The sequence below is a fragment of the Branchiostoma belcheri genome, unplaced genomic scaffold (assembly GCF_001625305.1).
Source record: "Branchiostoma belcheri isolate BF01 breed outbred unplaced genomic scaffold, Haploidv18h27 scaffold247, whole genome shotgun sequence".
Taxonomy (NCBI): domain Eukaryota; kingdom Metazoa; phylum Chordata; class Leptocardii; order Amphioxiformes; family Branchiostomatidae; genus Branchiostoma; species Branchiostoma belcheri.
The window spans coordinates 114,208-128,146 of NW_017803851.1; the positions used below are offsets into that span (position 1 = coordinate 114,208).

Consider the following 13,939-nt stretch of genomic DNA (forward strand, 5'->3'; position numbering starts at 1 on the left):
CTCCTACCGTGAACATCAGACAAACAAGCATGTGCGGGAAGTTGTGCGTAGTATCGTCGGCCCAAAGGAACCACTGCTAGCAACAGTCAAGAGACGCAAGCTACAGTGGTTCGGCCAAGTGACGCACCATGACAGCCTGGCAAAGACAATCCTGCAGGGCTACATGAAAAGTACCGTTTTTTCATCTTATATGTTCCCAAAAGCTATATTAAAGTACCGTTTTCGTATCGTATTTGTTTGATAAGAAAAAGAACTTATATATACAGCGCTTTTCTGTCTTGTAAAAAATCAATTTTATTTGTATGGGTAAATGTCGCTCTGTTATACATGCTTCATATTTATCCCACATCTCTTGACGCACGCAAGTACAGAAATTGCGCGTTGTTGTATTTTACGGCATTTCTACAAACATGGATGTTTAATCTTTCTCTATGCCATTGGGTATTATATGTTCCCAAAAGATATACGCAATGTAGCGTTTTTTCAACAAAGATACGGCATGTTTAACCCTTCTCTACGCGTGTTTAAGCGAACGGGGGAAGATCTCACCCCCTTTAGCTTATATGTTCTCAAAAGTTATATAGAATGTAAAGTTTTTCAACAAGCATACGACGTGTTTAATCCTTCTCTACGTGCACTTAAAGTGAACAGGAGAAGACCTCCCGCCATACGTTTCCCAATCTATATGAAAGGCAGGGCCTGATGAACCTTGCTTTGATCTGTTTTGTGACTGTGATGACGTTCTGTATTCAAACTGGCAAATATTGTTTCTCCGTTACATACTACCTACTCAGCGGTGGAATTTCTAGGCGGACAAGCCGGGTGTGAAATTACGAGACCGTTTCTTGTGGGACTAACAGTATCTGTGGTGTGCCGGCAAAATGCGGTGACAAGGCACGGTGTTGTGCAAATGTAAATTTATTCACTGTCAAGCTGTGAACAAACAACCCAGGCATTCCTTATGCAAGATAATTGCCATATGGGGTATCACCTCTGCCATGTGACAGGGCATTATCCAATGACAGACAACAGTGGAATTTTTTAAATCTACCGGATATGCAAGAAGCAAGCATTTTGCGCCGTCTGTTCGAAAGCAAGTACATGACGGAAGATTGGAGCCGTTTCAACCCACAGGCTATGGCCGAGATTCAGTTAATTTTACCACCGGAATCCCGACGGAACGGACGCAAACCCAGGACACACGGCCAGAATGCAGTACAAGTTGATATAATGGATTGGGTGGACATACCTGGAACCAAGCACGGCACAGAAGAGAACATCACGACCGTACAATACTTTTGTTTCGTCCTGACTGGTTATAAAATGGAATACGTTGAACAAGAGCGAGATCTTTCCTTCGCGAGTCATATCCGTGTGTGTTCGTGAAGCGCCAAACCCTCCATCGGCAAAAACCCTCCCCCGGCGGCAAACTACTTCCGCGGCATAACTCTTTTCTTTTTCTATTCAACATCAATCACAAGACGTGGTAATGACAAACTCACGTTTTTTCAACTTATTTTATGCCGCCACCAACGAAGAGGACAAACGCATGAACAGACATGCTCATTTTCACCTGAGCTAAGTGAGGAAAGTCGTGTAAAGTGCCTTTCCCAAGGGCACAAGATAGGTGGCATGGGCAGGGTTCAAACACGGGACCTCTTGGTTCAGGGCCTAACACGCTGCCGCTAGGCCAAGAGACCCCATAACTGAAGTTCTCCATCCTATGTGCGCAAATATACAGTCGAAACAGTGCATACTTTGAAAGCGTGTAATACCAATGGCACATTTTTGCGACGGGAAAGTTTTCCGTCGTAAGTGCGTGGATATACAGTCGACACAGTGTCAAAAATGTGTCATACGATTGACATAGTCTTCGGACGGAAAGGTTCTCAATCATAAGCGCGTGAATATACAGTCTTAACTGTGCATATTTTTAAATTATCTGCACTCTCAAACTGTTGACACAGTTGTCTTTGAAAGTGTATCCTACGAATAACTCAGCTTTCGGAGTGCGTGAATGGACAGTCGAAACATTGCATGCTTTTAAAATACGATTGACACAATTTCCGGAAGGGGAAGTTTTTGTCATAAGTGCGTGCCAGCTATATAAATGAAAAACTCAATATTGTGATCAATATTTCTTTAACGTTGACTTTATTGTCACAAAAAATGTATACAGGGACTTCCCATACATGTCCAGTATCAGGGTGAAATGGCAGAAGTTGTCAGAAGTTAACATCAGCTTACGTCATATGTAACTTCGTGCTTTTCCGTATTTTGACTCTACTGTCGGCCTGCTATCGAACGCATCCGAAGTTGTCCGAAGTTATGTTATGACGTCATCCTAACTTTAGACAGTCTCCTGGGAGGTGGCAGAAGTTGTCGGAAGTTGTCTAAAGTTATGACGTCATACTAACTTTAGACTGTCTCCCGGGAGGTGGCAGAAGTTGTCGGAAGTTGTCCGAAGTTATGACGTCATCTTAACTTTAGACAGTCTCCCGGGAGGTGTCCGAAGTTGTCGGAAGTTGTCTGAAGTTATGTTATGACGTCAACCTAACTTTAAAAACTCACCCGGAGTATCAGGGTGAATGGTATGAAGTTAAAATCAAGTTACGTCACACGGTAAGCGAAATAACTTGGTACGTAGGGCCGTGTGAGTGTACGAAGTTAGGAGTGTCGTGTTTTCACGACAGTTCACTTTGCCTTTGGCACACCATGAAAACCATGATACTATCAATGGTGGATGTGGTTGGCGCTTCTGTTGAAATCAATCTTCTCGTAAAGAGTACTAAGCAAGCGCCGCACTAGTCCCAGATCACGAATATCTACTTGAAAATATATCCATTAACTTGTAACATGACTTCTACGCGCGAAAGGCACGTTTGAGATGTCAACATCTGGCGTCATTTACGTTGTAATTCGAACTGGCCGGTAATTTGAATGTGATTCTATAAGTGTGTCACTTGTAATTCGAACCGTGGAGTGTGTTCTAAACGGTGTCACTTGTAGTTCAAAACATTTACCTGGCGGCAAAACCATGTTGTGGTAATCCCACGACGGCTGCGTTTCTGTCCGAGTCTCTAGACTTTTAAATCGGGAAATTACCGACAATATGTCGTGCAGTAAATCATTCAAAGTGACCGATCAGCATTCGTGTTGGAAAGTGGATTTTTAGTGGAATTACTTCCCAAACGAGTTTGTTCTGGTGGGTTTGCCGTTTTTATCATATTTCAAAATCTTTTACATCATATTAGGCGAAATGTTTGAAATATTTACCTGGCGGTTTGATCATAGTCGCTACTATCGGAGCGGACGTAAACTGACCAGCATAGTAGCCAGTCTATGGATCATCAAGGACAACGTGCGAAGACGTCGTCGGGTAAACTGAACGCAACAAATCTTCAGGTTAATGATAAAGTTACGTCAGTTTTTCATTATGATAATGGTCTTGGTGGTGATCGTCCCCACGTGATGATTGCAGACGCGTTAGGCGCCCCACCAGGAATCAAACTTTTGATAAACAATATCACGGATTCTGAGAAAATATAAAATAATATAAAAAAAAATGTTAGTTCGTCTAACATGACTCCAGCAAAAGCTACAACCTACAATACGTTAATAAACATTTTCAATGTTGCATTTAAATGGAACTTTTTTGCTTTCAATCTTTCCATCTTCGACTTCAGACAACTTTGGACACCTGAAGTGTCGGAAGTTACAGTGACGTCACGTAACTTCAGACAACTTCGGACAACTTCAGACACCTGCCACCCTACCCCACAAGTGTCTTAAGTTACAGTGACGTCACGTAACTTCAGACAACTTCGGACACCTGACACCCTACCCCACAAATGTCGGAAGTTACAGTGACGTCACGTAACTTCAGACAACTTCAGACACCTGCCACCCTACCCCACAAGTGTCGGAAGTTACAGTGACGTCAGACTTTAATCCCGATAACACCCAAAACCACTCGGAAATGGTCGTAACCTCGGACAACTTCAGACAACTTCTGCCACCCTAACTTCTGCCACTTCACCCTGATACTGGACAATACTCGTACATGTGTCATTGGAATGACTCAGCAGTCTAAACAGTGTATACTTTGAAAGGGTGTCATACGAATGACACAGTTTTCGGACGTTCTCCATCATAATTGCGTAAAAATACAGTCTAACAATGTGTATCATAGGTATGACACAGTTTTCGGACGGTAAAGTTCAAGCTCCATCATAATTGCGTGGATATACTGTCAAAACAGTGTATACTTTGAAAGTCAGTTTTCGAACGGTGAAGTTCCCCATCATAATACAGAAAATACAGTCTAACAATGTGTACTTTGTTAGTGTGTCATACGAATGACACAGCCAGCTTTCAGGCGGTAAAGTTTTCCGTCGTAAAGACCAAGGTTGGAATATAAAAGCACCCAATAAAGTCGGGTACTGTAAACTCTCACTGCTCATTCTGCAACTGACAGCCGTGGTGAACACATGGGGAGAGCTAGGCTCAGAAAGTATACCAAGTACACCTCTTCTACACTATGTGGAGACATGGATATGTACATGAAAAGTACATACATGTATCATCTTTTACTAAACAACAAGAATATAGAGTAATAACTACACAGGCAGGTACAATTGCAATCCTGGTAAACTGGGACTTTAGCTAGTCAGCATTTCAGACTTGGATTTTAATATATTGCAAGAAGCCACCAAAAGTGTTTCTACATGTTTCTACATGTATATTTGTTAATAAAGAACTATCAATGGAAATCTAGTTTGGCTGTGGATAGGACACGTGAAATTTGTGATTACAGATATAAGTTTTTGAAACAAACATGGAAGCTTGACAGAGGCTCATCTCTGCTGAAATTGTTCAAATTGGAAACTGTAGGCCCTTGTCTTGTATAACGCCCGCCAAGTGTTGTGACATGGATGGTGCTTAAGTTTGCTGCAACTGTCATTTTTCCTTGTATGGCAATGTTTTTTCAACTAGCGGAGATAAACAGAACATTTTTCAAAACTTCAAACGTCGGTTAATATGCAAATCACTGTCTGCCGTCTGCTGCCATTGTTTCCACTGGCAGTTGGGTTCAGACTCCCTGTGGCTTATAATCCATTTATGATGCCTGGAGGATGTGCAGGGTCAATTTAGCTACTATATGCTCACAGGGGACAGTATCTTTATTGGTGGAGGACCCTGTTCTCCATCATAATTGCGTGGATATACTGTCAAAACAGTGTATACTTTGAAAGTGTGTCATACGGATGACACAGTTTTTTGAACGATGAAGTTTCCCATCATAATTGTAAGAAAATACAGTCTAACAATGTGTTCTTTGTTAGTGTGCCATACGAATGACACAGCCAGCTTTCGGGCGGTAAAATTTTGCGTCTTAGTGCGTGGATATACCGAAACGGTGTATACTTTACAAGTATGTCGTACGAATTACACAGTTTTCAGACGGCAAAGTTCTCCATCATAACTACGGGCCCAAACCTCTGATTTCTGGTTATGACAGTACTAAATGTAACCTGATGTTTAGCCTTACATCTAGCATAACTACCATGATGAGGGGCCTGCTTACCGATAGTGGGGTTACAGGGCATGCTCTCTACCAGACGGTCAATGATCGACATGGGTGTCATGACGCAGGACAGAACCTGCAAAGCATCCTGGGTAGGAGGCAGGGCGACCGCCATTCCACCAAAGGGCTGGAACTCCACTAAGGAAAATCATAATTCCCCAAATAGTCAGGTCAGGTTTCAATCAAAAGCCCTTACCTGATTATACCGAAAAATCATAACAACACAAAAATGCTTTTCAAATGTATTGGTTTTACTACTGGCTGTTTTAGCTAGATGCTGCAAAACATCCTTTCCCATTTATTCAATTGAGACTGAATTAATTTCACAGACACGAAGAGTACAAGACTTACAGTTACAAGACACGTCACTAAGAGAGAGGCCTGCCATTGCATCAGTCAGGACTGGGTTGCCGGCAGTGGAGACTGGCATGTCTGGAGCTGGGGAAACAAAACACAAACACAAATGATTACACTTCATTTCTTTCCACCATTCTTAATTGTCCCATCCATTCCTTGTTTAATCCTTCATGCTATCTAATATTTATGCTGACTTCTTTGAGTCTTTTATCAATAACTTAACCCCTCTCAGTGTGTCGGCAAATTACAATTGTGGTTGAAACATAGCTTTCAGTAACTATTCATTCATTCATTCATTCATTTATTCATTCATTCATCGATCCAACCATTTTTTAAAACTTTTTAATGGCACACAATAGTGACCAATGGCTCATAATAGTGATCAATGGATCACAATAGTGACCAAAAGGTCAGAACAGTGATCAATGGATCACAATAGTGATCAATAACTCAATAGTGATCAATGGCCACAAGACTGATGAACGGCACAGAACAGTGACCAATGGCATACAATACCTGACCATTCTTGATCAGTATTGTATGCCATTGATACCACTGATATTTCATAGGAAAACTCCCTATAACTTTGTTCAGGAGTAACATATCCAAAAATGGGGGTTGGCACAGATGAAACAATAACAGCAACAGATGTATCAAATTAAGAAGGTTAAAAAATTTGTCTTTAACCTCCTTGATCAGATACAATAGAGGGAATATTTTTAGATAAGGGATTGTTTGGTATTTCTGTCTTTAAGGTCAGTTTCAAACATACTAAAGAGGTCAGTGATATACAGGTGTGGGTTTTTTCTTAGCCATACTCAAGTCTTAAAGATTGTCCATTTGGCTACAGTAATTATAAATATTCTGTTCTTTAGGTCTTGAGTAGTTAATGACTGATCTGTTTTTCCAAATACAATCTCCTGGTAGGTTATTTTTGTGTCAGGGATAGGTACAAGGTTATTTACAGAGTCCCAAAAATTACCTAGTCTTTTACATCTCACAAACATATGTTCATAGTCTTCATTACTTCCAAAGTTACATAGTGTACATGTTGAATCAAATAATTGTCAATTATCATCTTTGATACCCCATTAGTGTAGATTGTGTGCACATTGTAATATTCGGTGTAACAGTTTGTAGTTAAGATCTGCTAGCTTCGTGTCTTTACAGGTCTGAGTGCTTAATAGACACCAGATTTTTTCCCATTTAAGTGTAAAAGTTGGAAATTGAGCTTGCCATTTTTTGTAACAGCTTGGCTCCTTGGTATGTGTACGTATAAATGAACTATATATGAATTTACAGATGTTTCTGATGAAAATTTCCTTACATGTTTTACCATAAAAAATGTGGGGGGTCAGGGTGCTAAGATTTGATGTTTGGCAGGGGATTGGGCCTATGTGATTCCTAATTAGATTCTTCCATGTAAGAGGTATAGCATGAAACAGTGTTACATATTCTATGATACCATAAGGATTTGTGTTTAGTTTAAGAGTCTTCATTAATAAGTCTTACATTTTGCCCAATGAATCTACCTTTGATATAAGCAGTTTGGTCATTGCCAATTAGTTTTTGTAGGACTTTCTTTAGTCTGTTGGCAAAAACAAACTCAAATATTTTATATTCAGTGTTGAGAAGGCTGATAGGTCTCCAGTTGTCCAGGTTATGACGTTCATTTTTCTTGTGTATTAGCCTTAGTACTGCTCGTCTTTTTGATACAGACATTTTCCCTTCATTTAGGGTTTCCTGGATAGAGTCATAGATAAGGTCCCCTATAACAGGCCATAATATTTTAAAGAATTCTGCAGGAATACCTTTTAAGCCAGGGCTTTTGTTTTCTTTCATTGACACAAGTGCTTGCTTGCATTCATCCTTTGTAATTGGTCTATCTAGGAGTTTTCTGTAATAGGTTCAAAACATTTTCTAATTGTATGCTATCTAAGTATTGATCCATTGCTAATTCACTTATGCTAACCTCCTGGTATAGTTTTTCATAGTATTTCTTACATTCACTAAGAATATCAGAGTCCTTCCTAACCTCTCTCCCAGCAATAGATAGAAAGTCAATCTCTTTGTCCATACCTCTTTTCTTTTCCAAATTTAAAAAGAACTTAGTCGGATTTTCCCCCTCTTCCCTCCATTGAGCCCTAGCTCTAACATAAGCACCATGTGATTTTCTCTTATATAGGTCTTCTAGGTCAGATTTTGCCTGCTGATAGTTTAGTATGTGAGAGTCAGAAGGGTTAGTGTCAATCATAGTTTGAAGAGAGCAGAGTTTTTTCTCCAGCATCTCTATTTTTTCTCTGCTACCTGCTGGCTTTCTTAGTTCCATATTGTTTTGAAACCTCAGCTATTTCAATCATACATATATCTAGCTTATCCCTCTTTGATTTAGTGTTCTTGTTGTTCTCTTGATTGATTATCCCACAGATTTTCTCACAACATTCACTGTCTCTCAATAAATCTACATTTAGTTTAAAGATTCCAGGGCCCCTAGCATAATTTTGGAATTTTAGTCTTAGAAAAATAGCTTGATGGTCAGTGTGGATTGCTGGCCTTATATCACATTTGTCAACTTTTCTTTCAAGAGTCTTGTGTAGTAGCCAAGGCCTACAAGCTACATTTATGGCAAGGGTACGATATGTGAATTGTTGGGTAGTGGGGTTAACTGATCTATAAGCATCACATAATTTCAATTTAGAACATAACTTTTTTTATGGCATTAGATGACCTTTCTGCAGTGTCAAGTCTCCCTCCTTTTTTATCAAGGTCAGGGTTTAGTACACAGTTGTGTTAGGCTTGTGGGGTCATAACTACTTAACCATTCTGACAATTTCATAAGGTATTTCTTTCCTTTACTCTATTAGGGGCATAAATATTGACTAAACACATTTCACCATTAATAGTGCAATTTAAGAGTTCTTCCATTGCTTTCTAAGGATTTAGTGTCAAGAAATGTAAATATGGCTGAAGGTTTAATCAATATTGCAAGTCCCCTGCTACAATTAGAACCAAAAGCTTGAAAACAAGGTTAATAACTTAGCCCCTCTCAGTGTGTCGGCAAATTACAATTGCGGTTGAAACATAGCTTTCAGTAACTATTCATTCATTCATTCATTCATTCATTCATTCATTCATTCATTAATCAATCCATCTATTCATTCATCAATCCAACCATTAAAGATTTAAACTGCCCATTTATATATTCATTTACTCATCCATTTACTCATTTGGTCAATCAATCATTTATTCATGCATTTAATGATTTCTTACTTCCGTTCATTCCTTAATAGCCAATGGCTCATTAATTCCTAACAATTCAGAAGTACATTTCCTCTAGAATTCTTACCAGAAGATGTGACCAGTTTCCCCGGACCGGCACTAGTGCCATGGAGGTCAAGGGTGTTGTCAAGAATCGTGTTGATTCGCTGTAGGAAATCGGAGTTGTCTCCCCCCTTTCTACGACTGAGCATGCTCAATGCGTCCTCCGAATCACCTTGGTGGTCGGGGTTAAGAGGAGTTGACTACAAAATGAAAAAAAAAAACAACACGTTACTGAAGTCACGTGTCTCTTCAGTCACGTGGAGGAAGTGACGGGTCATTCCGTGAACAAGGGGTAAGTCCCAACTTCATCCCAGTGTTGGAAAGAAAGCTTAGACTTTTCTCTAGAATGATGTGTACCAACACAGATGGACTTCCATGCTAAGATTGAAAGTGATTTTGGCAAGAATTGCTTGAACAGTGTCAGAAACCTTGAGTGAACGTGCAAGAAGATCGCGCGGTTTAGAAACCACCTCCGTTTCAATCTCCATTGCAAGCATAACAACGTGACGCCGGTGAGTTTAACTTTACGTCTATCTAGTACTGTCCAAGGCAACAGAGCGAACAGTATCTTAAAAATTGCGGAAAGACAACTACTCAACGTTAGGATTAGTCAAACTGTGCATATATTGGGAAATCTAAACAAGGAAAAAAATCGGTTAGATTCCAACATCGGAAATGCACTTCCGGTCACACTAGAGGAAGAAGACGGGGCGAGAGTTTAAAGGTCACAGCTGAATGAGCACATCGCAACGAAAGGAAGGCAGCAAAATAAATTCGCAAGACTCGTACAGAAAAGCCAGGAGAACAAAGACAACTCTCTAGCGTCGGAATGTATTAGTAAGTGGGTTAGACACTTAACAAAGTCGCCACACTCCGATTCGGGCATCAGCTATTTGAGAGCGTCGTCCCAAGCTTGTCTGTAACTCTGCGCAGGTCGGACTCCTCGCATTCCTCGATCTTGGAAGTTTCCGCCACTTCAACACTCTCCGATCGGACCGGGCAGCAGTTTATATGGACCGGGCAGGGCAGCTGATTCCGAATACCCCTGACCTCCCAACGTTCCTCAGTGCTGATGTAGCAACAAGACATAGTCTTTCACTTTTTCCCAGCAATGACTTTGCCTGGGAAATAGCCAGCCATGGGAACACGGACAACGCACATCCTCACACACCGTTACTGGCGTCTCAACTGACAGATTTGAAAATAGTGAGACAGGTCGACAGTTGATTTGCTGTTCTTTTCAAATCACGTACTACGTGAAATGCAATTGGCTATCGAGAAATAATTGTTTTACTGTGAACTTTGCACCGATCAAGCTGTGAAAAGGCGCGCTCATGGCTTGTCTGATTCTTTATTGTTCAGCGTTGCCCCATTTAGATGCACGCTAAAACAACAATGAACATTTGTGTTATAAGAGCATACGTCAAAAGCGCTTTATTTACTTGTTCGATCCGCAAAAGTCTTGAAAACTTCATATCTATACAACAAATTAGATCCCTCCATGCAATTAGATCCTTCATCATTCATGAAGCTCCTTGCTCAATGATAAAAACAATCAAGGAGCTTTCATCGACTCCTTGAAACACTATGATGACCATCTTACGATAGTTTAAAGCTCTTTCTTAGGACCAAAGATTTTCCCCCAATTTGACAGCCGAATCTCTGGTAAATGGTTTATTGCACAAAAGCATATTGCAGCCTGACGGCTGAATTGCACGTTCATTTACCATCAGTGGGATAATAGACTTTGACTGAATTTTTGAAATTCTAAAATCAAACCATTGAGCATTTAACAGAGAATCTAAGTAAAGAGATGTAATGGACGTAAAATGACAAGTTGCGTTTCTATGATGCTTTACTGTTTGATAGATGCACTGTATGAATGTTGAAAACGCATTGAAAAATAAAAAAAGTTGTTCAGCATTGACATGGTGTTCTTTCCGCTTGCTTCTCCATGTTATCTTTACAAAATCATGACTAAATTGAGGATTTTACACCTCAGTGAAATATTAAGAGGCTTTGTGATGGTTCTGAGCTGATTTCGTTGCATTTTTTCAATGGCTGCCATATATGGCTACTCTCCAAGCAGAAGTTTGGGTTTTGGCGTGTTTTTAGGCTTTTTTCATGCTTTCTTTTTTGCACTGGAATCTTTTTTTACGCAAAAGAAAGATAGCAATTCAAAGAAGAAAGCCTGATAAAAAAGCCCCAAAATAAGCCAAAACCTAGACCTCTACTAGTGAATCACTAGTACTTTAATAGACAGGTGTCCTAAGTTGATGCGTTTGGAATGAAAAAGAAAACACTTTAAGGTATCATAAAAAAAGGTGAAAAAATAGATTGGGAATACATATTACGTGTGACATTTCAAGCAGCAACGATAACCAGGGAGGTTTAAACCTTGTTGAAAAAAGTATTTATCAGGGAGGACTACTTTGTGTCCCAAAAGGCGGATTGACTCCAATCTTGGACTTATGACGTGAAGCGGCCTCCAAGATGGCGGCCAAAATTATCGTATCGATAGAAAAGGGGGACTTTTAGTCGATTGAGCGGTGTTTTGTTTTTCTTTGGAAATATCTACAAGTTGACATAGAGGTATGTGCTCATTTCCATCCTCGTGCCTTTTGTGTTGAAGTAATTCATTTTGACAGAGCGACGTTTTAGCAATCTTTCACTAGCGAAAGATGATGCAGGGGGAGGGGGGTTGTGGCTGTACATCTCATCAAGGTCCTTGATCACATATGACGTTCTAAATCTTAATATATCACACATTTATTTTACCGGCATGATTTTATGCTTACTTCTCGTGTATATGTTTCTTATCTTAGGCATTTCTGGTAGTGGATCGTGTACTTATGTCATGATATTTTAATAGGGACTCAAGTAAGATATATGTAAGTGATTGTTACATATTTTAGATTTGGGCATGAATAGACAATGTTATTACTTTTCATACATACTATTAATAATTTTCATACAGTCTTTTTAGCAGAGCATTATAACTAATATGGATGTTACACAGGCTAGATGACGTGGGAACCAACCATTACATATCATTTGGGAGTTGTTCAAAACTTGAAAAATTCTAACATTTTGTTGCCTGTTGTCATTTTCAAATACAGTGTACTCCCCAGTGATTGTTGTAGTGATGAGAACTAAAAGTAGGTATTAGGATTGCCGTGGCGACTCTTGATTCGGGCTTACATTGCATTACCCTCAGCAAGCCCGAATCAAGAGTCGCCACGGCTAGTATTAGGATTGCCCACGCGCCCACTCATACTATAGTAATAGAGAACAGATGTTTTACCCTCCTACAGTCACTGTATATGAACACCACTTAGAATACAGTCGTGTGAAAAGTGCCTCTGTGTGAGATTGATCCTTACAAAACACTACAATTGTTAATGGCTTGTCCCCATACTGTATATAGTGGAATGGTAAGGTCCGTTTTTTGCACTTGCATTGACAATTTATGTAATGCATGTTTATATAGTTCATCGGTCAGTGAAGGTTGTCAAAATCTATACAGCTGCATGAGTAATAATTTTCTTGTGCATGTTTATACAGTACTTCAAGATACTTTCTTGCACATAAATTGCATGGATCTAAGGTGCGCTTTTCAGCTTGCTCAATTGTGTCAGAAGACGCCTGCACAGATGTTTGTACTTCAAGAATTAAGTATTCGTCAAACCTTCACTCTGGAAGCACATCGGTAAAACGCAGCTGACCTGCGGAAAACCTGTATTTTGCACAGTTTTCGTTTGGTCAACGTTGTCTCTAGCCTCTACCAGGCTTTGGAATGGGACTGGAAAAAGTAGAAATTGGCCAAAATGGAGGGATAACACGCTGAGGGAGTTTGGCCACGGGAGAGAACAATCTGTACCATCCTTGGGTGTGGCAATCTGTTCTCTCCCGTGAACCCATGGGCGAGGCCTCCGTGCTGAAATTAATTAATCGGGAAGTTAGTTGACCTGAGCAGAAGTTGGTATCAATTACACCCTAGAAAATGGGAGGGCTCACATGCGTATTTCGCCGCGGCGCGCGTAACCGCGTGACCGGTTTAATGTTAAGGTCAGTCGGTCCATCAGTGTTTGGTAGGTTCGTCGATTTCAAGCAGGTCTGAGGCCATTCAAATGCACTGCTATGCTATAGTTAGTTTTTGGCGACCCCTCATCACTGGAGATTCATGAATGCAACGATCCAGGGTCCGTCAACATCCAGGATCCCGTTGTCTTTGATGCTGTCCCTGATTTTAATGAAACACTGGAGGGAGACAAGTGAGTAGATTTATTATCAATGGTTTATTTGCATTAAAATACAACAACACTGTCCCAAAAATGGCAGCCAGAGGCTGAATTGACATTGGGGCATCACATTATTAGTATAAAACGTCATATTAAGCGATTAAAATAGGAATAAACCATTACATAAAATGTATATAAAATATTGTCAACAACGTTTCAAGTGCAAATTAATATCGTAGCAGATAACAAAACAGACGGACACTGGTAACACTAAAATAAGTCTTAGGTTAAAAAAAGTGACAGTGTTACATATACATATTAAGCAGGCGGATCATGAAAGGAAGGGCACTATTCTGATAACGATCAGTTCTGCTGCGAGGAGTGTTCAGTTTATAAGCTGATCTGGTTTGACGACCACTTATTGCACTTCTAA

At 40.1% G+C, this 13,939-nt stretch overlaps 1 protein-coding gene across 1 annotated transcript in view; it reads left to right on the top strand.

Annotated features, from left to right (window-relative positions):
• Nucleotides 1-11,743: 11,743 nt before the first annotated feature.
• Nucleotides 11,744-13,939, top strand: part of LOC109471309 (piwi-like protein 1) — a 58,497-nt gene continuing 56,301 nt past the window's right edge. Inside the window, exon 1 of the mRNA XM_019770601.1 lies at nt 11,744-11,857. The gene's annotated coding sequence lies outside the window, so the exon portion shown is untranslated. The remainder of the gene's footprint in view (nt 11,858-13,939) is intronic.